The sequence below is a fragment of the Meleagris gallopavo genome, chromosome 4, assembly GCF_905368555.1.
Source record: "Meleagris gallopavo chromosome 4, MGAL_WU_HG_1.1, whole genome shotgun sequence".
NCBI lineage: Eukaryota > Metazoa > Chordata > Aves > Galliformes > Phasianidae > Meleagris > Meleagris gallopavo.
This window is the reverse complement of record NC_139407.1, coordinates 54002582-54029458: the sequence shown is the minus strand read 5'-3', so window position 1 is coordinate 54029458 and position 26877 is coordinate 54002582.

Here is a 26877-nt window from a genome sequence, read left to right as displayed (position 1 = left end):
ACTAAGGTCCTCTTCCTGTGCCAGCAGAATCATTGCAGGCATTGTAGAGTTCTTCTAAATGTAATAAACAACTTCAAGTTTTTCAGCATCAGCCTTTCAGGCACAAATGGTTCATTAGTATACCAGCATTTACCTTCATCAGACAACTATGGTGCCTGCCTACACCGCACAGGAGGTCTCTTGTATTTCTCCTACCCTGCCAGCATTTCAATCTGTTAGAGGCTAACCAAACTGATTTATTTTTATTCTGAGTTTGAGGCTTCTATCTTACTGGCTTCTCTAGCTTACAGTTCTTATTTGTAAATGAATATGCTGCTTCTATACACACAAGAAACACTTCTGTAGAGACACAGATGCCTAACATTTGCAAGTACATGTGATGTCAAACACTGACTTTGATTTGTCCATAACAGATGGATTTCCTAGTTTCATTTTCAAGTACATGATTTACAGTAATACTTTTGCCCTACCTATAAGTCCGATATTCCTACTACTGTAAGCTTGATTTAGTGTTGTGCTTGCATTTCTTCTTATTTTTCTTTTTTTAATACATCAACTCTTTGAATACACACTGAAGTCAAATTTTTCTGCCTAATATTGTCTCACCTGTTATGATATATATAGTACTTTTCTGGTATACAGACACTAAATTTTTGTTCTTGACTTGGAATACCTCTTGTATTCTCTTAGTCTTATAGGATTTGAGCTTATCCAATTTACACCTGCTCTTCAAGGATTTCTATTTCTTTTATTTCCTGCAACAGATTTGATGTTATCTCTAATTTGATCTTGGACTGATGTCAGATCTTTTCTCAACAGCTGTAGAACATATATACCGTCACTACAGTTAAGAACTATCTCTCATAGATAAGGCATTGAATTCTTTAGCTCTGTGATTTGACTGGACCCAGGAGTGTTTCAGTAATAATTAATATTTAGTTTTAGTGTGATTTCTTGAAACAAAAAGCATTCCTCAGACAGAAAAACCAGAATGCACCAGTATTCAGATATTTGGTGCAGTTATTGTGGGAAATGCAGAAGCAAAAAAAAAAAAAAAAAAGACGACGACAATGAATCATCTGGCTGGAATCCACAATACAGCATCAGACAAAAATATTTTAAACCCTCTCTTTCTATTGGTTTCTGTTTTTCTTGCAAACAATACGATTTGCTCCACACTCACAGATCTTTGTTCAAACGGTTCCCTATGAGAGACCTGCACATGTACTGGAGAAATCACTTGTACTGAATTTCTATATGAGTATTAATGCTTAATTTTGACAGATTTCAATTTAAGAGTAATGGGTAATGTGGGGATAATGGCAGTCCTGAGGTTTCTGAGTTAATGAAGAAGGAAAGGAAAGACAAATGGAAAGAGAAAAGGAAAGAGGAAAGGGATAGAATCCTCTGATAATGTAGAGTTGCTGTCCTTGACTATTTTGCCATTAAGACTTCCACTCAAATACTTCTTAGCATTTCATACTGTGACGTCTTAAAAGGGGTCATTATTGGTTAACATGTTGTGAGTTGTATAACAATACCATGTTACAGACATTTCTGTAGAAATAATAATGACCTTAGTGTCAATGGGAAAATCAGAGACCATTAATGCATGTATACGCTGGCATTTAAATAAATAAATAAATATAAAGAAAAACTTCAGGACAAAATCAGATGTGGGGAATAGAAGTGGTTAAGTGGACTCAGATATATAAACGTGCATTCATAACTGAATTTTTTTGTAATTGTCTACTGATAGGAGGCCATGTCAGAATTCTCTTGTGTATGTGTGTGTGTATACTCATATATCTGCAGAGAAAGATGGATCGTGGATATCTGGAATGAGCCAGGCCTACTGATCACTGAACTTCTTCTGCTCCCTGTCAACACAAACTTGTTCACAAGCTACGTGTTACAAAACTGAGACAGCCTCTTTAATGAGCACTGACTGTTTTCTGGAGCACTAAACTGACCGTAGTAACATTAATTGATATTACACCTAAGCTTAGTCATAAAAGCATGTGTCAACTCACTGCACTTTTTGGACATAGATTTTTAAAGAAACATTACTGTCTTAAGGAGCAACAGTAGGCACAAATGCCCAGCAAAGACGTGCTTTTTGGTTAGCCAACAAAATAACCTTGGAAACCCATGGACTATTTTACTGAATGGTTACTGATTTGTGTTATGGAGATGGCTGTGTGTGTTTGCCTGGAGTGAGAAAAGTTATCTCTTCTTTTTTTACAATATACCTTTTAAGCCAGTCATGTTAGTGCCTCAAGCCCTACAAAATGCCAAAGAAGATGTTGCAAGAAAGCAAAATGAAAAGCATGGTACAGCAGTTCAAATGTTGAAGGATGTGGGCAAAGCCAGTGGTGACAGATAAACAAAGGAGGAGTTCCAGGAAGGAACAGAATGAAAGAGCTTTTTGAAAAGGGCAAGGGCGTGTGTGTTTTGTGCATGTGATTTCCTTCATTCTATTCATTTCTGTGTGTTTTCCACTTCTATGGAAAAGTACTCCAAACCATTGCCTCAGACAATAAGCTTTATAAAAACTTTCATGCAAAATTATCCTTTATTATTGTTGAATTTCATTAAATACTTTTAAATTATTTCTCAATCATTAACTATTTGAATCTCAACAATTTATGAGGTAAAATATAAATAAGATATATTCAACTCAAAGAGAGCTTGTAGGGGGCGCAGAAGAAGCTAACTGAAAAAAGCAAACGTGTTGCCAAAGGGTCCAAATTTGTCATGCAGCAACTTCCACTTGAAAATATTTTGGGATCTGCAGAAGAAAAGATGAAAATTGTTGATGTAGATGATACCAGAAGCATTATCAATTTTGTATGGTTAGGGGCATATTCTTTTTACTTATTATTTCAGGTTCCTTATGAAGTGCCAATAGCTGCACTTGGCATTGTATAATATTCATGCAGCTTCCAGAGAAAAGAGAGTGCATTGAAAAGGAGACAGTCACAAAATAGACACTATGCCTTGAGAAGCACAAAGGATGTTATAAGTAGGAGGGTTGACATTTTTCTCTTCTTTTATCTTTCCTGGACATCGTCAAGAAAAGGAGGCCTTCGTTTTGAAGATTTATAATAGGGCATTTTTTAAAAGATGGATCCATGTTGTGACACTGTGCAAGCAGGTCACCGCATTACAGGTCTTGTAAAAACCTTTGGCTCTATTTGCATTGCTAATTTCAAGTACCCATAAACAGATAACTGCAGTACATTGTTGATTCCACTAGAGGGGTCAATTGTTCCTGTATGATAAAAGCTTAGCCAGAAGACTGGTAAATGAGCAGCCTCTCAATAATACCTGCTGGTTGCCACTTCTTTCCAATCTCTAACAAGCAAACACAAGATATTATTTGCCTTAAGAGCAAATTAATAGGCAGCTACTGGACTTCTGTGTGCACTGCTTGCTTTACAAAGGCCATACGAAGGAACGTTTTAAGGAACGTTATGGCTTCTACTGTCATTCAGTGGTAACTACTGCCTTACCTGAGGATATGTGGTAAGCTTGTAGCATCTTCCTCCTTTGGAGATGAATTCTTTACTATTGGAGTAACTCAGATCTGCTGAAAGAATTGGGATACTAAAGGCAAGATTTGGAGGTTGCCCCTCTAAATGGAATATATCTGGCTCCAGGAGAAGTTCTGCAGAAATCAAGATGAAGGATGTCAGCCCAACAGTCTGGCTGAAATAAAGCACATGTAATAGCTATCCAGGAGGTCACAGTCTGAAAATATTTCTGATCATTTTTAACTTACAGAATTTAAAGTGCAGTTACTTGTCTTCAGAAAGCTATCAAATAACCCTGAGTTCATAATTACAGCTTTGCTTTGCAAAGCAAACTGCTATAAAACAGCCCAGGTAGATGCAGGCATGCAAAGACTCCATGTCTTTGTCTTCAAGAAGAGGTGGAAAATGGGCTCAGATTTCCTCTACTTATTCCATCCGCTTTTCCTAATCTGCTCTTCAACTGAGTACCCACTGCAGCAGACCAGAAAGCACTGGAGAAAGAGGAAATGATAATGCTGCAGTACAAAGCATGGTTAATAATATTTATTAATGCATGCGGAGAACTATTAAATTAAAAAAATTAATGGAGGTCAAAAGCCAGCTTCTAATTCTCTTCAGGCAAAAGAAAGAATTTATTAAAAAGCAGAAAAGGTATCCACAGAGAAACTTTCCCCATTTGCTTTATGTGCATGAAATATAGACATCATCTTGACATTCAACTGATGAAAGAGAAGAAAAGAAAGTAAAATTAATGCTCAGGCAGTTAACGTTAGCCTCACTGGGAGGGGGGACACGGAACCCAGCATGCTCCATTTGATACAGGATGTTCTGGAGATCTGTTAAAGTTTGCGAAGTGCCATTTCTTAAGGAATCTTTTTTCAGAACCAGCTTTCATCACACTGTATCTTCAGCACAGATAATCTTGGCTGGCGTTATTTTACACAATGCAGCAAGCTGAAAATCCAAAGGAAGTATATCCAGATCTTCTGGCTGTGTGGATCTGACACAAAAAATTGGAGCACAGAGCGAAAGAGTCATGAGCATGCATCAAACATACTTTTTATTACTGGAGGCATTCTTCTCTGCTGGCAAAAATATTTGTTTAAATTTCCACATCAAGAGAAGATTCAGGTGTAGTTGATCAAATAACCTAAAGCTGCCTGATAACTAAAATAAATTCTCAGGAAGCATCACCGGTATTTTTTAATTTTCTTTGTGCTGGAAACATGATTCTCAGTATGGTTCCCCTGCAGAATCTGCTTGAGGAGAGAAAAAGAAAGATGGTTTGAACCAACTGCTACAGAGACAGTATTGTGGGAAAAATATAAAAGAGAGTGTTTTAAAAATGTCACAGTTCTGCTGCCACCAAAGCCAGTTGCAAACCTCCACAGTTTTCTCACAGAAACGAAATCTATACATGTGTCTAAGGAAATACAATGGCTGGCACTGCCTGGATCTTGCTGAAGCTCTCAGAATAAGGAATTTATAGAGGCTTTGGGCAGGACCCTCTGCTCAGAGGTGAATTTCTCCCTGGCAGCAAATCAGGACTACGCAGGATATTTTTATATATTTTTCTTCACTTAGTCTTCCTGGATTAAAAAGTTTGTGCTTCATCAGTCTTGTTAAAATCTGACATTATTTCCCCTGATATTAACCCTCAATATATCATTTACTCAAGACTGTTCAAGGTTTCATCTTGGGAGTTGGATTTTTCCTTTATCTATTTCCTTATAAATATAACTATCATTGATGCTCAGCTGAACATGAGCCAGCAGTGCCCAGGTGGCCAAGGAGGCCGATGGCATCCTGGCTTGCATCAGAAACAGTGTTGCCAGCAGGAGCAGGGAAGTGGGTGTCCCCCTGTACTGGGCTCTGGTGAGGTCGCACCTCGAGTACTGAGTCCAGTTTTGGGCCCCTCACTGCAAGAAAGACACTGAGGCCCTGGAGCGGGTTCAAAGAAGGGCGACAAAGCTGGTGAGGGGTCTGGAGCACAGGCCTTATGAGAAGCTGGGATTGATTAGTCTGGAGAAGAAGAGGCTCAGGGGAGACCTTATTGCTCTCTATAACTACCTGAAGGGAGGTTGTAGTAAGCAGGGGGTCAGCCTCTTCTCTCTTGTAACTGGTGATAGAACTAGAGGGAATGGCTTCAGCTGTGCCAGGGGAGATTCAGGCTGGACATTAGGAAATACTTCTTTTGTGAAAGAGTGGTCAGGCAGTGGAATGGGCTGCCCAGGGAGATGGTGGAGTCACCAACCCTGGAGGTGTTCAAGGAACGTTTGGATGTTGTGTTGAGGGACATGAGTTAGTGAGAACTATTGGTAATCAGTGGATGGTTGGACTGGGTGATCTTGTGGGTCTTTTCCAACCTTGGTGATTCTATGATTCTATGATTCCATGATCATTTTCTAGGAGTTTGCTGTGATCTGAGGTGTTCCTGAAATCACGAACACACAAGAAGATGGGGATTTTGCACACTATTTATAATTACGAACAATTAAATGTGGGGCCTGAGACTGGGAGCAGACCTTTAAGAGCTCAGAAACAGCACTGGCAAGAAATACAAGGAACTGTAAGGAGTGGTCCAAGTTCAGTCATGTACAAAATTTACAACACAGCTGAAGGGCAGGTCTATCATTTTCACTGTCGGCTTTGGCTTGTATTATGTTAAAAGTAGTAGTTTGAATCCAGAAGGATCAGATGTGCCTTCGTCACCTTCCACCATTCTTGGCAGGACCCTGTGTCCCCAGTTGAGCGTATAGACATCTCATAGAGGTATACGGATTTCCCCCTCCCTCCTCTTCGGACTCTGAATACTTCACCCCAAAATACTGGACTGAAGGCAAGCATCAGCAAACGAAAGTTTTTCCACAAAAATTATCTGAAGGGGTATTCATAGCAAGCTCCCTGCAAATGTGCTAATCCAATCTGTTGTGTAAATATTACATCTGGGACTGAGAGAGACTGTGTGTGTATAGCACAAGACGATAAACCTGGGGCGTCAGTCTGCATATACACAGCAGTACATGCAATAGAACCCTTGGACAAGGGCAATGGGAAACTGTGAATGTCACCAATGATGTCACGGGCATCTCAGAGCACAAGGAACACTCTGAAATCTTACCTCCATGGCATTCCTGGGACAAACTTTAAATCCTGGTCTTCTCTGGAAGCTTTGTGCAGAAGCAGAAAGAAATCAGAAAATCTCTACCTTGTATTTCTTTTTTATGAATCAAGTGCTGTTTCATCAACAAGGTGTGTTTTAGCACCACATCTTAACAGGGTTTAAAGATGTTGGAGGCAGGGCCTCCAACAGCAGGTTTCTCAGGCTCATGTCCAGGCAGCTTCTGAAGATCCAACCTCTGACAGTGACCAGTGTCAGGCATTCCAATAAATGCAATATATCTCAACAGTAAAGCTCGTTATTATCTTTTGAATATTTTGCTTGGGTTTGTGCAGTTTCAGAAAGCAATGGCCAAGTCCTGCCCCTTGGATTCCACACAAATTCTCCTCCTTACAAGATATATGAGGTTGCAGGGAAGATAGGTCTGGTAACAAATAGATGACCAGCAAAAAAAAATCTGCTGTAAGGGCTGCCCTTAATGGTCCTCTCTGTCCTACTTGTGTGGGATTTTTCCATTACTGTGCAAGAGAAGACATATGAGACGCTGTCTGGCCTCAGAGATGCCACCACAGTTCATTGCCTCCTGCTTCAACTTTACAGTCTCAGCTGTGTGTTTGTTTCTTCAACAGTTCTCCAACGAGTTTGCAAAAGTGATGAGTATCGTAAACATCCTATTGATTAGTACGGCACCCAAACAAGGATTATTCCAGTGCAAAGCAGTATGTGAGAAAATAGAGAACCCATGTGAAATCGTTTAATGTCCAAATGAGTTAACAAGTCACAGATATATAGACATACACACACACACAAAACTGCATGAAAGAACAAAACAAACCTATCACTTCGAACTTTTGCTTTCCAAAAGATTGAAATATCGTAGCATGGTCACTGCATATTTTTTTTTACCAACTGCTTTACATTTTTGTCACTGTTCCCTGCTCACAGTAGGGTAAATTACATAATTTTTAAAGTATTTGTCATCATATTTTGGAATAAAGCAAATTGAAAGTAAGGGGTTTTTCTCTGTAAAGCTATATTAAGTATATATATATATTCTGAAACTAACATTAGCTGTCAATTTTTTTCTAAATACCTTCCATTTTTTTTGAGGTTATGCTTGGGAAATATTTTGAATTACCTGCCAGGAAATTCACATTTTTCTATCCAAAGCCTCCAGACTGCAGTTTCATTCTTCCATTAGTTGAACCACCTGTCCATAACACCTCCCTGGCAGAGCCTTGCTGCCCAAAGGGCAGGTTACACCTGTGGCACTTCCCAACAGCCCTTGTTCAGGGGAGGAGTGGCAGGGATAGCTCCCTTCCAGGTTTTAGTTCCTGGAAAACATTTATGTACACCCCTGGTCTAGTCTCTTGACTTTCTTTTTAGTTGTTTAGTGTTAGCCAGACTAGGAAGAGTTTCCCAATCAGACTAAAAAAATCCCCAGATGTCATCTTTAATTCTCTCCTTCAATGGTTTCACATTTGGTATTTTTCTATATAGTTTTGTAATCTTATATATTCGTTAAAGTCATGTTTACCACCTAATGTTTATAAGGAATTTCAGCATTGTTTAATTGTTTGTTTGCTTGAATAACAAAATACATGGGGTTTTAAGCATTATTGACTTTTCTGACTATGTCTTTATGCTCCATAATAAATCCCATCTCTTTAAGACCTCCAGCCACTCACACACCCATTCACACTCCTTACCTGCAACCTTTTCTTCATGTCATTATTTACTAGATGGTTTGGTTGTTTCTGTTTGTTTTTCCTATTCTGCTATTGCTAAGTGAACATGAACTTTTCTTTGTATTGAATTGCTTATGACAATAGACTCATGTAGGCAGCTGTTGAGTCACGGCCTGAACCACTGATTGATCACCTGAGGCAAGCACTGAGTCAGCCATGGGAGCACAGGTGAAGGCAGTTCAGCTGTGCGACCAGAAGGGGTGGAGCCTGACTGCATCTCTCCTAGACCCCATTTAAGGGCTGACTGCCACGGGGAAGGGTCTCTTTTGGGATATCCCTCCTTTTGGAGTTGTCTACTACAAGCCTAGGATGTGGGTGAGCGTTTCATTTTTGATTGTCTCTTTCCATCACGATAATCTTTCTAACTATAACCCTGTAAAATACCATCCTAACCATGCCACTCTTCTAACTGTACATTTGTTAATTGCACACTCAGAAATTTCTTCTGTTACATTTCCTTTTTGTGATAGAGTCCTTTATCAAATTAGCACCTCTCCATACACAGGGAACAAGTTACAGTTTAATCAGATAATTTTGTTGTGATAATTTAGCTATCTGTGTCTGTATTTCAAGCATTGCCAGACAAGTGGCTTGGACATCCTCTTTTCATTCTCCAGAATTATACTTCTACATTTTTTTCTGGTGCCACGCTGCATTTCTGGAACTTGGCAGGTAGGCACCTGAGAAGGGCATATGTCTGTATTTAATAAAATGTTTTTGTGGTTTCCTTTGTATTCCTCTAGAAAAAAAAAGTCTGTGTAGAGTTACATTCTACTGATGCAACTGGAGTTACATCACTCTGGCATTTACATAAATGGCCTAATTTAATAATAATTATTGTTGTTGAATATCTAATATCTTCCCACCGATTTGAATGAATTTGAATTCTCAAACAAATTACGTAAAACTCCAAAGTGAACTCTAGAATATATAACTAAATCTAATCAGAAACCCAAGATGTGACTTTTTATTTAGCATCACTATATCAAGTCTGTTATTTTATTATTCATGTCCATCCCAAGCAAAGTATGAGATAATGTAGCTTCAACTTTTGTCTGTGTCTTTTTGCAATGATATGTACTTCACGCTCAGCACGTTAAGATTTATTAAACAAAATTGAAATTACTTCCATTATAAAGTAGCAACAATGTTTCAACTTGCTTCATTTTTTTTTTAATTAGTACTTTTAATAGGTCACTTTTTTTCCATTATTTTCCCAGCTTTGTTTCAGATTTGAAAGAGTAGTTTTGATCAGCAACACTTGTCTGAAGGTGATGAATATAAACAAGCATAAAAGTGATGCTGGATAATAAACTATGAGATGCTTTCCCTATATGCCTTTTCATGAAACATTTGTTGAATAATGTTTATTTATCCTATTGGATTTGTTTATGCATTTTTTTCATAGAAAATGGCTAAAATTTCAGCAGGAAAAATAAGAACAGATTTTAATAAATCGCATTGTTCAAATGTAATCTTACAGGCAAAGTCCTCTAAGGTATTTAATAAAGTAGGCCAGAGAACTCTCCTTTGTGGATAAAACTCTGTTGCAACTTCCAAGTTGTTGGTGAGATAGATCTATTACATTATTAGCTCTGGGGTAAGGTTTCCCAGTGCTGCTAAAATATGCTCAATTTAAATTCTATATTATATCACCCTGTCTGAATAATTTTATATCTATATTTTACTTTTAAATGCTTAGCTGACTCATGTATTTTAAAGAATTCCAAACATATTTTAAAAAAATAATATACATCTTCATGTTACCTTTCTTTTTTTATTACATTTAACTAGAATATGAAGAGGATCAAGGCCAAGGTTAAAACCGGAGGTTGCACTATATTTACATTTTGCTCAATACCAGCACTTAAGAACAGAGGCCAGGCATTTAAAAATAGGCTGAAGGGGATGAAGAGATTTAGAGGGGAATGCCTGGCTGTCTCAGAAAATATCAGGTGAGTCACAGCTCTGCCACTGCAATGAGCTCTGGTCAGGGAAATTTGTACAGTTTAGCTCAGAACAGGAAGGCAGAAAAAATACAGAAGCAAAGCAGGGCTTTCTTACTGTAGTGTTAAGAAATCCTCCATTTAGACATGCATCTGCAGAGCCTCCCAGCATAATCCATGCACATCAGTACAGGACTCTGGCACCAGGTTCTGTCAAGGGTGGTACTGGTCAGTAGCCCAGGATGCTGCCTTCCAGTCATCCATCTTTGCCTCTTCTGTGCCAGAGGCTATGGACAAGGCACATATGTTCCCATACCCTCAAAGACTGCTTATTTGTACTCTAAGAAACCAAGAAGAAAGTTATTTATGTAACTTTTCTCCAAAAAGGCAATGGGGAAGGCATATGCAGTTGTGCCAAAGAATCCTAGATCTAAGGCAAATTCAGAAATTATTAGGAATGTATCTAGGAAATTTTCAAAAGTGAAATATTTTTGTTTGCTTTTCAGCGAAGATAGACTTAAAGTGGTGTTAGATCTGAAAGAGGAAGATTTCTTCCTCCAAAGCCCCCAACACACCAATGTAAATTATTGTAACAGAGGCCTCAATAAAACTCCAATATGTGTAAATTTCTCATAAGGAAAGGCTATATATAAACTCAACATTCTGGCCAAAGTTCAGCTCAGGTAATAAAACTGCTTTCTTATCCAAGCTAACTCACTTACAAAGAATGTAATTCTCTAGTTTTGTACTCAATCATTCCAGATTAGTGCCCAAAGGTGACTTTTGGTTAAAAAATGACAACAGCAAAGAAAACAATTAAAATACTTGAAGATATGCTGTTCAGATTGGACCAGATAAATGGCAAAAAGAAGGGGGGGGGGGGGGGAAGGAAAAATAAAAATAAAAAGCAAGGAAGGGAAAGAGGAGAGGAAGAAGAGAAAAAAAGAATCTTAAAAGTTTGTTTTAAATCTCAGCTCTTTGTTAAACAGCTGCCTATAGCCAGACTCTTGACTTATGATAAATGTGAGTTCCTTCAGGATTGCCACTAACCTAGAAGTCCAAAATGACCCCTGCTTTCTAAATCTATATCAAGTGGAATAAATGGCATCTTCTACTTGGGTGGAAATAACTTCTCTCTGTGCTTTAGACTTCACATTGTTAGTGGATAATATATTTTTTTCACTTTCTGAGGCTGCTAGTGGCTAATGCCATTTTTTCCACCCTTTTTCTTTTTTCCCTTTGTTTCAATGGGCTCATTCCCTACAGGCAATGCCAGTATCGAGTCAAAATGTGATTCTAGTCCAAAAGTCCTGCATTATCAGCTGGGAGGTGGGGCTGATCATCTAATTACCTTCTGACACTTCCATGGTCTCTTTTTTGCACCCAGGTACAATAAGTAGGGCATTTCAATATCAGTTCTTCCTCAATTTAGGCCTGTTTTGAAAATACAAAAGAATCTTAAGTGGTCTGTCCACATCATTGAAATACCAACCTTAGTGGGTACTTTGAAAACTCAAAGGCTTTACAAGATGAATAGCAAACTGTGGATGACAGCTCCTGTGGAGCCATTATTGAATTGCAGCAGTGATGACTGCATTGCTTTGGATTTAGATAAAAGACTCCATACAAGACAAATGGTGGAAGGACATCAAACAAGACTGTGTCCATGCAGTGACAGAAGCAATCCAATTGAAGAAGCTGTTGATTTCCCCAAGGCAACTTACTATTTCTTCTTCAGTAATTTAAACTAAGAAACTAAAGACTGTATATTCATCTTCTATTTACACTTTTCTCTAAAAATACTGCTTCTAGTTGTCAAATAAGAGATTTACTTAAAGCATTAACTGGAAAGGAAATACCACAATTGGAACTTGTTATATTTTTGCATCTGTGTTTTATTTAGTCTCAGTATCACTATGTCTAAAGGTTATAGACTGAGAGTAACAATCAATTCTGATCACATAAAAAGATTAGTCAGCGAATCAATTACATACATGGTAACAGGAAGCACCGTGCACTCAAGACAAGAATGAATACAAAGAGTACAGATAAACATCGTCACCTTTATTTAGATGAAAGCTGATTCTAAAGCACTTCCAGTATCTCTTTAATAATGCACAAACCTTTTGGAGTCTTAGTTTGCTATACAAGCGTAATGTAGATCTTGAAGAAGTTTCAAGATGTGACCTGTTTGCACATAAAGTAACTTCGTACAAAAAATGTCATGACTGGAGTTTGCTGACAGCTGCACAAGCTGTGTCATGGAAAGAATACTAACTGCTTGTATAACTTTAAAAAAAAAAAAGTCTACATTAGTATTTGAGTCTTCCTTTCACTCCCACGTACTGTGCCTTACTCATTCACAATATGGAATATGTTTGTTTCACAAAAACCAGCTTGGTTCCTAACAAATTACGGATATCCTGTAAGCAAGAACACGTTACGAACTGCAGCTGGGAATGGCATTCAACCAGCAGGATTGGTCTGCAACTTTTCCTGGGCAGAAGTGCCTGAAATGCACTATAATACTTACTGGTTTGCTACATGGATCCCCTTTTATTTGTACATCATAATTGCTAAAAGAAACAAAGACTTTTTTTTTGCAGTAGAAGTACAGATGAGGGTTAGTATTTAGTTTACTGTCATTTCTTAAAGGTATATATTAGCATTTTGCAGATAAACTGAGTTGTTTTATGGGTGTTAAGAGAATAAACATATATATAAAACAGGTGTACATAAAAGCATATAAAAAACAAATTACTACACAGCTAATATAGGGTTTCCTTGTATCCTATTTTTCAAAACTTACTATGCTTGCTTTCTGCTTAGAATCAGTTCTAGTTGCCATCCACTTGTTTTCTCCTTTTCCCTGATGTGTCTTGGCATGTAGCCCTGGCAGCTCATTATTTAGACAGGTATGCTCTTCACCAGGTGAAAAACTGACTTGATGGCTGGGCCCAAAGGGCAGTGGTGAGTGGAGTTAAATCCTTTTAGTGATCAGTTATTAGTGATGTTCCTCAGGGGTCAGTAGTGTGCCCAGATGGCCAAAAAGGCCAATGGAATTCTGGCTTGTATCAGAAATAGTAGTGTACTCAGCAGGACCAGGGAGGTGATCATCTCCCAGCATTTAGCTCTGGTAAGGGCATGCTTCAAGTACTGTGTTCCTCACTACAAGAAAGACATTGAGGCCCTGGAGCATGCCCAAAGAAGGGTAATGATTCTGTGAAGAGTCTGGGGCACAAGTCTTGTGAGGAGCAGCTGAGGGAACTGAGATTGCTTATTCTGGAGAATATGAGGCTCAGGGGAGATCTTACTGCTCTCTACAACTATTTGAAAGGAGGTTGTGGCATAGTGGGGAACAGTTTCTTCTCCCAGTTAACTAGCAATAGTTTGAGAAATAATGGCCTTAACTTGTGCCAGGGGAGGTTCATGTTGAATATTAGGAAAACTTTCTTCACTGAAAAAGGCACTGGAGCAAGCTGCCCAGGGAAGTGGTATAGTCATCATCCTTGGAGATTTCCAAGAAATGTGTAGATGTGGCACTGAGGGACATGGTCTACTGGGAAATTGTGGTGATTGTTTGACAGTTGAATTAGATTACCTTAGAGATCTTTTCCAACCTTAATGATTCTATCATTCTATATTTCTCTCTACCTGCTTTCCTCTTTTTCTTTTCTAACTTCTTCTTTCCCAGATCCTCCCTATTAAACCTAGGCCTTGCTGAATTAAAACAGCCCTCAAAGAATATATCCTTTTTTTCCAATCCTTCCATTTCTCCCTCTCCCACCAACTACTTGACAGAAAGAACATGGTCAGCTGTCATCAAAAATTTTATTTGGGAAGCCACCCTGCCAGGATGCATGGTCCAAAATCCCTCCTCGCTCTGATGCAGTAGTTACCTTTCTTGCTGAAAGCTTAATTTAAATGCCCAGGATTGTTAAAACCATATGCATTTTCAAATGACATTAGAGCAGAATGAGCCTTTAGTCTGTCATATCCTTGTAATGAGAAAAAGACTCCCAAATCTGAAGAGTTTGGGGAGCAGCAAATTTTTTATGTAATCAAGAAACAGACCCCCTCCACCCTGCCTTCAAATACTTTTATAAATAATTTTATGTGTGCACATGAGTCTCTGAACTCCTTGCAACTATCTTGGTCCCAAGAGGAATTATCCACATCTGCTCTGGTCCTTTCAGGGTACTATGAGCAATATACTGAAGAATCCAAAAGCTAAGTTTGTTCTGAGCAGCTTCATTGAAAAGAACAAGTTTCAGTAAGTTAAACTTTAAAGTAGGTTCAATAGTGTCTAATCTATTATTTCTGCTTGGCACTGATAATTAGAACTAAAAACAAAAAACAAACAAAAAAACTAACATGATTGATCTCAGTGAAAACAGTTTTGTTTTGTTCTCTAGAAACTACCCTCAGAATTCTACTTTGCGTGATTACTTGCAGTATTTTTCCATCTTTTTTTTTTTCTTTTTTTACTTTTCAGAATTTCTGAGTTTTTCTAAGACCCAAATAAGTGGCAAGTGCAATTGTCAGCCTAGGGATAAAATCCAAACAAAATTATTCTCACTTTCTTTCTTCACCCGAATCCTAATGGGAGCAAGGCTACCTTTCTCATTACAGAATTTTTACTTTTAATTAGCTCCTTCTACTTATGACACCTGCATTACTTGGCCCCTGATTGGCAGGCACTCAGCACCTTCCCAGTTCTTCACTGGAGAATGAAGAACTGAACCACCTCTCGTATCTGAAAAAGTACCACTGATACATATGGCTCCCTTGACTTCATCTGTATTTATGTCTGCTCAGCATCTTGAAAAAAAATGACCACTACAGTAGCCTTTATGTCTTGTAGCCAAAAGCCAGAGAACTCCAGGCTGTTTAGCCCCCCCCAGGAAATTATAAATGCAGAACAGCATCTGTGGGGAATCGTCCTTTTTTCTTCAATAGCCATACATGTGCTGCTGCTTGAACTGGAAGAAATGTGAAGAGAACAGAATCGGCTACCTTCTGAATCCTTTTTCAAACAAACATTTCAAAAACAGGCAATTATGTTTTATTACTTGTTGCAGAGGAGATTAAACTCTTCCAATATGAAGAACAGAATATAAACTCACTGGTGGTGATTGGGAGGAATTTCTCTGCAGTCTCTTTTCAGAAAAAAATGAAGGAAGGAAAGAAAAAGCAAGAAGGAGAGAAAGCAAAAGAAAAAAGAGAGAGGAAAAAGTGAGGAGGAAAGAGGGAGAGAGAAAGAAAGAAGAAAAGAAAAAGAGACAGCAAGAAAGAGAAGGAAAGAGAACGAAAAAAAGGAAAGGAAGGAAGAACTCAAAGCAAGCGTCAAATGCAGGTCTCCAAAGCATATGTTGATTTCACTCTACAAAGTCACTTTTAATCCCCTAGTCCCTCGTTTCTACTCCCCAAGAGGAATCAAACCTAACAGAGAACAGCTTACATTGTCAAGACCTGGGAGCTTGTTGTAAGAATAACTAGTTCTTGACATTTGAAATTACTCTGGTTCAAACGTTTTTTGATCTTTCCTATTAGCCCTGTTTCTCAAGAAATAAAAATATGATAATCAGAAAGTACATAATTGGGTTCAGGGAATTCTGTGGACCCTCGCTGGCTCTGGAGATAAAGGCACTTTGAAAGATTATGCACAGATACCTAGAATTTATTCTGCACAGACTATGAAATGACAGATCTTTTTTCTTAATTATACTGGCTATATCAGACTAACACCTGTAATTAACCATTCTGTCCTGAGGAATCTCTTCTGATACGCTTTATTGTTCCACCAGAGATATGGCAGCAAAGCAGCACATGGATATAAGGATATTTATTACTGCAAACTCGAAGGCTAATCTTGTCACCATGCTGATTCTTGGTCTCCATCACCCCTGGGCTTTGAGGCACTATTGATAGGAGATGCTGCTGCACTTTGAAGCATTACGGACTGGAAGCTGCAGTGTTATGAGGTACTGGACCCAACTACATGTGCATTAGCCAACCCATGCAGCTTCTAATAAGACATTTTTGGGAGGGTCAGTTGTGCATTCCACAGCTCCCAGCACTACCACTTGAAAGCTGTTCCCGATCCCTGCTGCCCACCCACTACCAGCTCCTCTTCAGACCTCTGCTGCTGCAATGAATCACACTGCAGAGGGCTTTCCACCAGCCAGGTTTATTGAGCTTTATTACAGAAAAATATATATCAGATGGCCCAGCTGCAGCCAAAACAATCTGTCATTTTTAATTCTTTCTGCCACCTCATTAGGAGTACAGCTAGAATGACAGTAATAAATAAATAAATAACAAAACAAGAACAACAACAATAGCAACAGCAAAACCCAAAATACATTTCCTCAGCTCCTGATTAGATTTTAACATAAACACCAACACCAAAAGATTCATTGACAAAACATATGTGACTCAGCGTCGTATACAACAGAGTGACATGTAGAATGGTCTCAGTAGGCATATAAAGCAATTAAAAATAACTGTGCTTCAAAGCATTGTATTATAGCATAAAAGGTCATCCCTATAAACATGGAAAGGATGATTGTGTTTTTTCCAAGAAACAGGCAAACAAATGCTTAACTAGAGGTTCCATTCTCACAAGGGATCCTTTAAAAATCTCTGAAAATAAGATATATACTGTATCATTCTCCTTCAGTCTACATCTGAAGGCAGTTAATATTTTAAATGAATGTAATTGGAAATAATACCAAGGCTAACAACATGCTAGAAAACAATACTGTACTAAATACAAAATATTTGCCCTGTGCATACATATGACAGAGAAGGAAACCCTGGATAATCATCTGTGAAAATGAAACGTCTATTTTTAACTCCTAAAGCTTGCTTGCTTTCACATTAATGCATCAAAGTTGTATTCCAATGGAAGCTGCAGAGAGTACATTTTGAGGACTCTGATAATTTTTGCAGTAACACTCTGAGTTTGTGATGATAATATTTATGCACAGATGTAAGGAATGTGCTGACATTAAAAAGGAGCCAGTGTTTGCACAGTGTTCATTTTTATGTAAGGGAGAAGAAAAAAAAAGGAATACTACATCTGGCTATTGAACAAACATCTTTTTCAGAAGAGGAGATAGCTCACTATGTATTACAACTCCCTAAGCTCCCTGAACTAATTAAAAAAATTCAATGTATAGGTAAATCAGAGTATCACAGGCTTTTATTTTTATGGCAATAGAGTTTTCTTTAAGTAACTGTCATACTAATACTAAAAGGAACCTTAGTCCAGACAGCAGTATTTTAAAGTAAGGAGGTGTTCAAAAATGTACATTTGTTGCAGAGACAATCCTTGCTATGGAGATATTTCATTCTCCTGTATTTAGACTGTATTCACATTATTTCTCAATTTGGAATGCTGTGACGTCCCCAAGGGTGCACTGAATGATAATAAAGGTACAAATGTAGCATATGACAATAGGTACATGCTTTTTTTTAATATGCATCTATGGTATTTGACAGCTAATTCATGTCCTGAAACTTCGTATTTTACAATGCCACAGGATGGTTAGAGGTTACAGATAACGTCATTTGCTCTCTGACTGATGAGAGAAACTGCCCTGATCAAATACCTACAGAATTATGCAGCAGCTCCACTTGGAGAAAATACACTGATTTGGATAGAAAAAAAAGGAAATAGTCATGAAGAAAAGCCAAGTGAAATATTCAAATTGGAAGAAACATTTATTTGGAAGGTTGAAGTGTGCAAAAACCTGCAACTTCACAACAGACTCTTTAGCTGCAGCAGGTAACTACAAGCAGTGCCTCCCTCTTTTGAAGAATTCACCTTTCAACTTAATTAGAGCAGGAGCAGAAAGATCAGATGTTCCTTGTTACTTTTCAAAAGTGACTGGGAAAAATCTACGTAATCAGGAGGTATTTATGATTTCCATTGACTTTCAATTTTCTTGGTTCATCTGTTCCCTTTCAGACCGTTTGATGCTAGTCTATTCTAAACTGTACGTTGAATTTGCTTTAATCAGGTGTCTTTGTAACAGGCATTAGGTCATTTACTGTTTGATTTTTTTCTGTGAAAATACAGGTTTTCTTAGTTTCAAAAGTCTCCTTTGAAGAAGCCTGTAATACTCCAGGCAGAAAAAAAAAAAAGAAAAAAAAAGGGAAAAAAAAAGGATCAAGGAGGGAAGTAGGGAGCAGTCCTCTAAATTTGTTCTTTTCCCACAGTAATTGTGGGAATTGTGCTCTGATGCTGAGTGGAACCCTTTTTACCCATCACTATCCCCCATCTTGCTTTCTCCTATGATACAGGCTTATTCACTCATGCCAATTAGTAGAACTATAACTTAATATTGAGGCAGAAAATGGTGTACAATGGTAAGTGCTACATCACCTAAATGCCTCCTCTCTCTGGAGCCTCCTCACACTTGTTTCCCTGGAACTCTCAGTTCCCTTTTCCCTATATCATAGCCAAGTTTAGAGTCCCAGCCTTAATGGCACCTTATCTCGAGCTCCAAATTTCAATTCCTTATCCTGTCTCAACTATCTGCTGGCCATTGCAGCCACCTGAAATCCCCCTGTCTCAAGCTCTCTGCATTAAACCAAACGTCCTGCTATTCACACAGATATATTATAATAAAGAGGGGTCTTAAGATGTTACTGCTTGGAAGTTGGAAACAATAAATGGTGTAATGTCAACAGAAAAGGTGCTGAGGTAGCTGGTAGTTGACAGTTAATGAAGTATGTAAAGCAGGTACAATATAGATGAAGTTGTCCCCTGCAGGGTGATTGGCCACTAGGGAAATAATGTGACAGTTGTCTTTGTGTAAAAATAATGTGGTTCTCCTTCTTTGCCAGAATCTATCTACAACAAGAGATGAAAGAGATCTTGCAAGGGTACCCGGTGTTCCTATTGCAAATGCTGTGCTTGGAGCTCGCAAATAAAGGACAAGGAAAAGAAAAGGTAAGGAATGTAATGGCTATTTGTAAAGCAGTTAAGAAGTCTATTTCCTACAACCCACACATAAATTATTACTACGATAAGTTATAAGTTTACATTGCTTTCCATAATCCACTTTCATGTATTACAATACATTGTGGTGCTGACTGGGGATGACTGAGAGAAGAATCTGGCTGGCCAATTTTCTGGAATTTGATTATTTTTAGATATTGTTTTAATAATTAACTAAGTAGCTCCTAAGCAATACAATGGATATAGAGAGCAAAGGATATTTTTGAGAGCAATACAGTTTTTGTATTATTATCTCTGTCTGTTTTATGTCAATATCACCATTGAAACAGTAGGGAAAATATATCAAATGGAAACAATTTCTCAATTATAGCAAACTATGTGGTCAGTATTTGTTCCAAAAGAGGTGTGTAGAGTATGGAGTAACAAAAAGCCATTGATAGCATCAGTTTGTTGTCTATATAGTCTGATGTGATATCCCAATATTTTTCTTATTAAAAACATCTCAGAAGAGTCTGTCTTGGCCATCAGATCTCAAAACACTCTTCAGCTTTCCTGAATCTGTCAGAGATCAACAGTATCTTCATGTCATGGACAGATGAACATTATACATTTTTTAATTATTGAAGTTTTGGCTACTGACATTTTCTTGGTTCAATATTTATCAGTTCATAATTCAAGTTAGTTAGTTACTAAATATTGGACTTTAAGGGTTTTTTGCTGTGATTTTTATCTCCATCAGCATCATATAAAATCATGAAAAAAAGGAAAAGTGTTTTACCCAAAATATCTTTTTAAACATGTCCTTCAAATAGGCAGCAGAGGAGATAAACCAAGTGTTCTTCTTGGTGTCCTTAAAGGTAATGTTGTTTACAGAGAAGCGATTTTTAGCAAACATCTGAGAACAGAAACTATTTCTAAGCATCAGATGGCAATCCACCCTTTAATTTTCATAATATTTGGGAAAGACAGTAAATGGAAACAATTCTTTATTGTAGGACTTCTTATGCTTACTACAGTCATGTTCTCTTTTTCTAAGGTTTCTTATGATTGTAAGAGTTGTAAACGCATTTATTATTATGTTAGCAAGAATAACAGCAGAATTTCCTACTGTAGGGATTTGAAAATCATTCCCTTACAATTTATTAGGGACCAGAGTTTAAAACATTTTTTTGTACCCAAAGAATCTCAGGTGATGCTATTAAAACAGTTCAAAATACCACAAAATACCAGGAGATCAAACCAAGTAGGAATTATCTAAAGTGTTTTTCTGGTATCTACCCAGATTTGCCTTTTGGGAGTGCTAACTTAGTAAATAATCACTATACATAAACAAAGCATTGGCTATAACTCTCAAAAGATCTTAAAATCTTCTTCAAGTGTTTTGCTTTGTTTGACAGAATACTCTTTGGGGATGTACTAATGGACAAAGCTAAAGATCCAAAGAAAGGGAACTTGATCCATTTGAAAGAGAATAGAAGGCTGAAGGAAGTAAATGTAAAAATATGCTGGTACTCACTCAAAAAGTGCTGACTTCCTCCTGTAGGTCATCTCACTGGCCCACCTTTTACCACAAAGAGCATAATTAAAAAGTGCTGATGTTCTCTGTTGGCAAGGCTTCTCTTTTCAACTCTTGTTTTGGAGTAAATAGCAAGACAGAATAAGTTATATGCAAGATTGTGAGTTTGTATCTTACAGACTGTCTTAAAATTAAAAGGTTTCTACAATTCCACAAAATCAAGTCAGCCAAAGTAGTCCTAATCCATTAGCAATTAATAAACTTTGAAATAGTGTTTTATATCGCAAGGCTTTGAACAAAAATTCACGATGTAGCTGTAATTAACTGCTACAAGTACTTGCAGAATGCATGTGCAAGAATGAGATGATACTCACTTGCTCAGACAGACAGGATATCCTATACAATCCAAGGTAAGAAATCATCCAGGATAAAGGCTATTTTACAAATGTCTAGCAAGAAAGAGACTAATAATCTCTTTCTCCTTTACATCTCCTTGTTAAATATACTCTACCTTTTCTAAGTCTCTGAGCAAGTATTTGAAGGACACCAAGCCTGGGCCAGTTGTGAGGAATTAATTGAACATACAAAGGGATTGTGCTGTGTTCAACATCACAATTAACTTACTCGTTAAATAGGTAATAGCACTTGACTGTTAAATGGTGAAGGAATGTGTTTGCTAAATTAATTTTGCTACTTGTTTAAAGGATATGGTTTAGGGTCTTGTTAAATAATGATGACTCCAGGAAAGGCTGGATTGCAAATCCTGCCCTTTCTCCTGGCTCAGAGACCTTCATCTCACAGAATCAAAGTATCTCATTCCCAGAGAATTTGAATGAGAAGATGTATTTTCTCAGATTTGAAGCACTGCTGGCCATGGCTATGCAGAGAATAAGCCATCCAAAACTAGATGAAATCTGCAAGTATGATATCCTAAGAAATCAGGGAAAGGTGTTTTCTTTCATTCTCCAGTAAATAAAGTTTCAGATCTCTGTTCAATGATTTGAGATATCAAACATACTTCTCAGAAGAATCAACAGCATCATGTTCCTCAAAGTCACACTTTGTTTGTTCTTCCATTCCAGAAGTTTCCTTAACAACAGGGATAATCAAGCTTTGACAGGGTTGTGCTCTGAAATATCAATGCTGTTTATTTCTTTTGCTCTTGACTTCAACAGTATGATCTAAATTTTCAGATCTTGATCTATGGGAATCATAAATCGTGGGAAACAGATACCTAAAGAATTGAATAGTATGTTTCACTTTGTTTTCAAGGTGGTCTAGTATTAGATATAGAGTTTGGGGGCCTTGCCTGCAACAGGAGAGATTGGAGCTTGATGACCCTTGAGGTCCCTTCCAACCCAAGCCATTCTATGATTCTGTGAAATTTGAGTCTGTAGCTCTGCAAGTTTTTGTCCAGTCACATTATTGTTCTGTTTTGTTTTGTTTAATATTCTTTTTAATTGCTTAAAATAAAACACTGCAATATCTGATTTTCCCCAAAGTTTGAAGACAAGATATTCTGATCTGAAGTTCTGCTGAAGAATGTGTCTAATTTTAATTAAAGCAAACTATTACAGAATGTAAACGCTGCAAGTTTCTGTTCAATTCTCCCTTGGTACAGGCCATCTTATAAATACAATGTCATCTCTTTGAAAGTGAGACAGACTCTCTAACCTCTTGCAGGATGCATAAAATCCTGCCCATATGTCATGTGGCTGCCACCTTAACTTCTCATGGGACAGGAAGTCCTGGCAACCACTTCAGAACTTGAAAAAGCACTTTTTAAGAAGTTTTGTTGTTGTTGTTGTTTTTTAATATAAAAACAAAGCTTCATGTTGTTTAAAGCATCACTGAGTTTCTTCTTATAGGATAAACCCTTTCCTCAGTGCTTAGCTCATGGCTTTCAGCTGGGTACTGGGGAGCTAAGTGGAAGAAAAGGAAGAAATATTTTCTTTGTAGATTTCAAGTAAGAAATTTCTTTCTAAAGAAATTGTTTCAGTGGCTTCAGCCTACTTTCAGCTTTCAGCCCTGTGAAGAACATTAGGGAAGAGTTTTGCAAAGTTACTGGGACATCTACAGAAGTTTCTTCATCTTAAACTGGAAAAATGCCTTTTTAAAAGCCTTTTCCAATAGATGATATACTAGAAGAAAATAGGCATCCCATGATGTCATTTTGTAAGTGTGGATAGCCCCTACACTGTACAAATCTCAGTGAAGCCGTCAGAGCTCCATCCAAGCCCAGGAACTCTCCTAGGTCTGTTTGCAGAACTGATGGTTACAGACTACTATTTTTGCCATTTTGTGACATACTTGGTTATATAGATTATGGTCACCTTTCACATTTCTGTGTATTATATTAATACAAGGAACGTGAAAAATATCTCTATCAGACAGAAACACAGAGGAAAGCACCACAAATACAATGCATTTCAATAAATGATAATTACATATACAAATTCACAAACTAAACACGGACATGCAATGAGTATTTTCATTATGCTGTAGTTGTAACTGAATACTGAAACAGATGACTATGTGTCAACCATCCAGTTGTCTTTGTTCTGTAGCGTATATATATATGTATGGTATATACCATATACTGGTATTTAAGCTCTTGTGTATTTCTTGCTAAAAAGCATTTAAGTACCAGACAGGTAAATGCTACTGGTTTCTCACCTAAGTCAATAGTTCTTCCAAGTCTATCTTTGCAATCCCTTGCCATTCCAATAGCTGTAACTCAGGCTCTATTGTGATGTGTGTGTAGCCAGAGACAGTACCTGGCCCAAAATCTTATAATCAAAGAAAGCAAGATTTGGGAAAGTACTCCACCTACAAGACCCTGAGTGGATGAGATGTGTATTGATTTCCTCCAACATCAAGGTGTTTGATTTCTCTTACTTTGACAAACTTTTCAAAAACAGCTACTATTGACAGGTTCCAATGAACGTAAGATCTTTGTTGAAAAGTCTGTGCTAATCCAAGAAAAGTGATATAAAGAATCACCTCCAACTGCTGATTGGTTGAACCATGAGAAAGATGGAGGTGCCTTACTTGAGTTGCTGATGTCAGCTGGGAAGAGTCTGGGACTAAATTACTTCTCTACGTACTCTACCCACAATCAGATGAATATTCTTTAGAAGAAAGAAGGAATAAAATCATATCCTGCTTTTTCTTCTTTTTTTTGGCAAATTAGCTTTTAATATTTTTCATCTTGTTTGCATAAGTTTGTTTAGTAATTTCTAAAGGTACTGATGCCATCAGCATCAGCAGTATCTAAATATCAGTATTTTGGCTACCATTCATATGCATGTGTTTCAATAAAATGAATTCAGCTAAGAATAAAAAATACCTTTTATACAATATATAGCAATTTTTAGCAATGTATTGATTTAATGTACTTAGTTCAGTGAAAAAACTTTGTTTAAGTTATCTGCCATTAGTTTCAATTAAAATATATTGATCTGAGTAAATGTTGGTTAGATTAAGTGTTGCCTGACTGTGAAAAAAATATTTGCTTAAGCAAAAATTCTATGAGTATTTAGACATGTATTTTAGATGGGGGACTATTCTAGCATCAGTAGAACTGGTTAGGTATCAATAAATTTCTTTAAGCATAAATGAAAATATCCTTTCTGAAATGAAAAAGGTGATTACGGTAACACTGGGACCACACATATTAATTCTAGTAAATTTCTTTTCTAATAAAGGCATTCAGATGAGAACACTGTAACAGAAAAATACTGGGTAGCTAAGCTCCCTTTGAGGGAAATTACACTTCCCAGAAAAGGTATTCTTTTTCAACCACAAAACTAAGATCACCTGGTATCCTCCAGTATCTTTTTTGGTTAATAAAATATCTGGAGGAGGACAACACAGATGCAGGATAGGTCATTGAGCTATTTTAAAGTACTTTAACTACATTATTCATGGGATTAATTTTGACTCAGAACATCTAAAATACATATGGAAATAAAAAGTCTGTGAGCAAGAGGGCTAATACACCGGTCCTTTATTAGTTCTATAAAGACTGGGAGCCCTTGGGACTCTGATCCACAAGCATCAGAAAACTCTCACCTGGCGATAAAAGCTGGAATTGCCTGCCTGCCACTGCCCTCAGCTGCGGCCCTCGCACCAGGTGATAACTCCTGGGCACCATCAGGCAGTGAGCAGCCTGGATTTGTCCCACAGTATTCTGCTGCTTGCAGCTATGAAGCAGTGCAGCACCAGGAGAAAAGTCCAGAGATCTGGACTGATCGTTGGTTGTTTACACTTTACAAACTTTCATTTGCATTGTTTGCACTGAAATTGATTATTATAGACATGCATTGTTTATTTTATTATTGTGTATTTAACTAAAACATATGACTCCAGATAGAAACTAATAGCGTTGTGGGTTTTTTTTTAATCTTTGCAAGGTTGTTTGAGTGAGAGTTGCTGCCTCGTCTCCCTCTTTTCCTATATGGAGATGTATACAGTGAAGAAATGTCACAGTTATAGGTTTTGTGCCTGCCACATGCCCTATAGTACAATAGCATACTTTGTGTTACAGAACTGTACTGCGTGTGACAGTGCATCTGTATACATGCTCTATTCATTAACATCCATCGGCAGACAACTAAAAGCAACAAAGTAAAATAGGTTCTGGATGGCAAGGGGAACAGCCAGCACCACAAAAGCTCAAGTATTCAGGCAGCTCAGATAGGCACACACCATGCAATTGTGAGGGTCCAAGAGGAAAGGACATGTACACAGAAAATATTTGAGGCAAATTTTCAGAGTTGTGCATATAAAGTACAGCTGCATCCCCCATGCTATGCTACAAATGTCCCTTTTGAATGGCAAGAAGGCACAGCAATGGACTGGTACCAGGTTCTGGATTAAAGAAGCAACAAGTTATGACTGAAATTACAGAACCGCTCCCAAACAGGAAGAATTACTAATACCAACTGAAGTAAAGAACAATTTGCTCATTATCTCCCAGAAAGTTTTGTTTAAATCCTACAATAATGAGGAGTAGTTATACTTCACTACCGTGTCCTTACATAGCAGAAATAGAAATTCATACCTGAGCATGTGACATGTATTAACTTTCACATTGGGACAGGCCTCTCAGATTGTATGTCACATCTTAGCAATTATAAGAGCCATTATCACCCAAAAGGAAAAACTATGAAAGTGTGAAAATGAGAGAAGAAATCTGGATGCATTCCTATAAAGGAATGTTTGGATCAGTGAGCAAGTCTTGGGGCAAGATAGGGCATGAAAATCAGGCACAGCACTGAGCAGCCAACATCCCACACAGTGCTTGGTCAACTGTTAAGCAAAAAGCAAGACGTGAGCTTCAGGAAAAAAAAAAAAAAAAACAACCACAGATAAAAGACTGATTCTGTCATTGTACAGTCTAGGGCTGGGACATTCACACAGCTCTTTGTTATTATTTCCTTTAGCACAGAGTAAAAAAGGGAAGGAAGTCTCAATTCTTCTCCTTGATGTTCACATTTGCTTGCATTTATTAATGTTCTTAATAGTCTACATGTTGCTGATCTTGCTAAATTGCAGATAAATTCACAGTGCTAGCACAAATCTCAACTGGCTTTTTAACACAAGAATGTTAAGAGATTGCTACATGCCCATCCAAAGCACTTATTTACTCCAAGTGACTTAACATTGTAAAAACAGAGAATTGTCTACTAACCAGGAAATTGTGACACAAGGTTAGAATATAGTCATCACTACCACCACCGCGCTTTTCTTTTTTGGAGTGGGAGTTTCTGACTGAATAATTAGAGACAAAGTTATCTTCAGAGGTGAAGAATTGAAGCTGCTTTTGAGGCAATGAGAATGGGTACTCGAACACTCAGAGAACAAAGCTGCTTACTGCATGATCCCAGTCACTTAGGGAGTGAGTCTGAGACACGGAGGCCCCCTTAACTAAAGCCAGCCCCAGAAACTACAATCTCAGCAGAATACAGATGATAGGGCAGAATAGAGAAAAGAAAGAATACTGATATTATAGGATTTACTTTAATCCATATCATA